The sequence below is a fragment of the Myotis davidii genome, unplaced genomic scaffold (assembly GCF_000327345.1).
Source record: "Myotis davidii unplaced genomic scaffold, ASM32734v1 scaffold41, whole genome shotgun sequence".
In the NCBI taxonomy this organism is placed as follows: Eukaryota; Metazoa; Chordata; class Mammalia; order Chiroptera; family Vespertilionidae; genus Myotis; species Myotis davidii.
This window is the reverse complement of record NW_006292344.1, coordinates 125,875-130,220: the sequence shown is the minus strand read 5'-3', so window position 1 is coordinate 130,220 and position 4,346 is coordinate 125,875.

Here is a 4,346-nt window from a genome sequence, read left to right as displayed (position 1 = left end):
AACCCCTCTACCCCACCACTGATTGCCCCCAGCAGTCTGCCACTCTGCCGGGTGAGGGACACAACACACAGCCTTCCCAAGGGGAGGAGCCAGCAAGGCACCTTCACTTGACCTTCACCATCATCAGCAGGATACTCTGCTATTTGCTTTTGACAATCCCCTATTTCTACAGTCTTGGGGTAGGGGTTGGGGGTTGTGGTGGTTGCTGGGGGCAACAGAGCTGTTTCTGCCACATCTTAATAAGCCCCAGGAAGGCAGCTGTACCTAAATTGGCAGCTGTCTTTAGAAGGGAGGAGAGGAGTACTACCACCTGTTATTTTCGATTGTAGGCCCTGGTGCCTACAGCCACAAACAGGAAAACCCCTTCTCACCCTGTTAGATAGCTGGTGGGAAGTAAGTGAATAGCTGCTGGCTCAGCTCAGAGCTGCAAAGACATGAGCTGAGAATCATACCTGGCCAGGTCTCAAGGCACTGACAGATAATTCAGGTGAACTAATTTAGCCTGATCTTGAATTTCATGGCGTCTTTGAAGGGTTTTACTTGAAGAGAATGACACGATCAGATAAGGGTTTCATAAGAATCAGTCTAGTGGGAGGTTGTTAGGTCTGATCAAATAATTGAATCTATAGCCCCTCCCCTGGGAAGCTGACCTTCAGACCATTTTGCAGCCGACATTCTCTTTCACTTTGACCACATTCCATTTGCTAACATCATTACATTTCCTCTCCAGACTTGTCCAGGATCTGGACCTGCCCAGAGAATTCCCACAAAAAGCCCACCTACAGTCCTTTCAAACCTCTGGCTCCAGTCCCTGGCTGCTGACGCCATTTTGAGCAGCCCATCTGGTTTGCAGATGATCTAATAAATTTATGATCTCTTACCACTGTTGACCTCCTGCATGCCTCCTTCAGTGACCCTAACAGAGGTCAAGACTAGAAAATGATAAGGGTCTGCACCAGGAGTGATGGTGAAGAGTCCTCTCAAAGTAAGGATGCCGGTCTGCCTCTGGATAGGCCTTCTTGGGCTCAGGGCACTGCTGGCACATCTGTGTGCCATTGCAGTGCTCTGCCTGAGACAGGTTAGTAAGAAGCTGGGAAAATCCCTTGGCAAGTGGAAGAGGGAAATTGAGACAGAGAGCTGCAAAATAAACTAGCTGAGCAATTTACAGTCAGATACAGAAGGTCACCAGGGCGAAAAGCTCCGGGTGCCTCACAAGGGACAAAACTGGGAAAAGAAGGACCTCGCCCTCGGGGTAACCTTGCCTCCCCTGGCTTTTCCTCCCTGGAGATAACATCTAGGCCTCAGTTGTATTTCAGCTGCAGGCCCAGAAAAGCAGCAAAACCCTATGGCTGACATCCAGACCAGCTGCATTGAATAATGATGCTCTGCCCTGGTGCCAACCAATCAGTGGAGACAAAGATCCTGAAAGGACCCACCTAGAAAGCTGATGAATATTCTATTTAGGCCCTCCCCTGGGACCTCCCCCTAAGCTCTCCACCCTTAAAAGCTTTTAGGAAGGAGGACCCAGCATGCTATCCCTCCTGGGGCCTTTCCCTTCCTCCTCTTTTTCCTCCACATGCATGCATTCCTAAACTCTAAGGGACCCCACCGAGGCTTGCAACCAGGGAGCGCTGGGCAGTGGCAGCTGGTCCCGGGCTAGCCCCTATCAGTGCATGATAAGGAATGTCGAACCTGAAGAAGACTTTTATTAATTTATTTGACCCAAGCTGATGACAATTGCCAGAAAGCAAAATCTCAACGCATTGCGAAAATGCTCCTGACAGCCGCAGTTTTGTCCCTTGTTTTACCCATTACAATAATAAAAAAAAAAGAGAGACTTAAGTGAGTAACATGAAATCCACTGATGATAGATTAGAGGGGTGAGAGCAAGCAAAGCAGGGGTGGGGAAACGTCTGGGATTGGATAAAAAGTAAAACAATAGATTTATACTGTACATCTTTTATATAAGTGGGTATAGGATAGTTAACAGTCAACAATTAGCATGATAACAATAACAGTGAGGAGATTTGTGGTCTCTGGTCTGGTGTGGTAATTGTGTCTGGAAAAAGGGAAGTTACCTTGACATTCCAAAGGAATGTTACCATAAATGCAAAAGACAATTGACAGGCTAAATTAAAGATTGAGTTTTGTCAGGGAAGATTCTAGCCTAGGACAGAATCTGCCTATCCACCAGAAAATTTTAGTTAAAAAGGTTTAATTTCAGACCAACCAGTGTGGTTACTTTAGGTCTCTGAGTTTGTAAGGTTGCCACGCAGGCCTCCCCTGAGCTTTATCAAGTTTAGTAAGTAGCCCCTTTTTGTCCACACCCCCTGACCCTGTCTCCAAGGCCCCCTTTCCTCTGACTTCTTAGTGAGCCAAAGCAACCCAGCCTCGGCTCATTTCCCCACTTAATCCATCCTGTTGCTCCTACCATCCTAGGCACTTCCTGGTTCACTGTCCCCAGCTTTGATAAACATCCTCTAAAATTGTTATCGGTGGAAGTGGGATATCCCTTTCCCCACTGAGTGCTGGGGGGTGGTGTCCTTACAATATCTCAAGAAAAAGAATTTTCTGAGACTCAAATGGGAGCATGAGTGATTTTTATTCATATAGAATTACTTCCCTAGGTTTCTAAAAAGTTTCATTTCCTTTAATTCAGTCCTGGAAAAAAGTATAACTGGGGATTCAGCAGGGCTAGAAGCAAAGTCAGTGCCCACAGTTTCCTTTCCATCTTGGAATTGGGTCCGGTGCAGCATCAGGCTAATTGCAGTCCATTTATCCAGTGTGTGGGGGGTCCACATGGCTGTAGGCCATGTGGGCAAATGCAGGGGAGTGAGAGCCAAGAGAGCATGAACCAAGAGTACCAGGAGCCAAGAGAGCAAACTCCTTTGCTTAGGGATTAAATATTCCAAATCTTCCCGTGCTTGCAGTAACCACACCTACACTGGCCAATGACCTGTTTCTAGGTGCGACTGACAAGCAAGTACCTTTCCTATTTCACTCAGACTTTACTGGGCATGCATCTATTCTCTCCTCCGTCCAGTCCCTTCCCCCAGCAATCTGTGGGGACTAGCCTAGAGGCTTCCTGGGAGTGTTAAACTGCAGCTTCCTGGCAAAGCTGCACAAATGGCATGCCCACAATATTTGGCCTCCCCCTTGCTCCTTTCCTGTTATTAATAAGTAGGTTAATTACAACAGTATCAAAATCCCCTGAACTCATATTGTGAAATCTTTCCTACACAAAGTCAAGAAACCACATACTACTGCCCCACCCTAGGCAGACCCATTCAGGGTCAGGTCCCTTTTCTGGTAACATGACCACCACTGTCTTAGAACATTCTGTACTCAAACCCTAAGGCCAACTGTGGGCTAATCTTGGTTATGGAGGCCCTCTTCTATAGGATCCACTGTGGGTCCTACTCCCCATCTCCTGACACATTGTTTGAGCTTGGATTTTCCTGAAGTAGACACTGAAATAGAGTTTTGGATGCACTATGTGTATTAGGGATTAACATCTATAAAAGGAAGAGGGAGGAAGCAGGATCAGGCCCAGGGACAACTTGAACTGTGATGCAGGCCGGATTAATCATGAGCATGATGGGGAGCTCTGGAGCCAGGGCTGTCTGTCAGTGTCTCAGACGAGGCACAGCGGTCCAGAGCTTTGTGCCTCCACTTCCCTCCATTCCAGGATTCAGGATGCTCCAGAAAGGGCATGGCCACCTGTGAGGATACTCTGTAGCTGAGGCAGAATCTGACAGAGCTGAGCACTGGAGCCTGTCTGCTGACCAGTCCCACAGCTGGGCAGGAAGCCTCCTTAGAAGGGGGTCTAGACAAGGCATCCCCATGGCTGCCATCTTGCATTCCCCTCCAGCTTCAGGTCTTCATAGTCAGGCCTGCTCCTTCCAGTCTGCCTTGGCCACAACTGCAGAATTTGATAACCCAGGAAACACTTTAGATTTTGGAAATTATCTGTCACTGTAGCCCCAGGCATCCATAATTAGAAAGGTGAGTTCGTTTCTAGAGAAATTTCATAACAGCATTCCTGGCAAGAGATATGTTGGAGATTTTCTGCTGTCTATATCTGTGTCTGTCATCTGTATCTGACGTTTCACCCTCATCTGAAGTAACCTAAAACTAAGAGCACTGACCATTAACAAGATGGGGCCTTCTTGAGCCTTGGACACCTTATATCTAACCCAGATTTGGGGCTAACACTAACCAGATTTGCCCTTGCCCAGGAAAACCTGAATTAAACTAGAAGTGGGGGTGGAGGTGTTATTTTTATGTTTATCTATAAGTCTCCTTGAGTGTCAACTTAAGAATGTAGAGATGAGCATTGCCAGGGG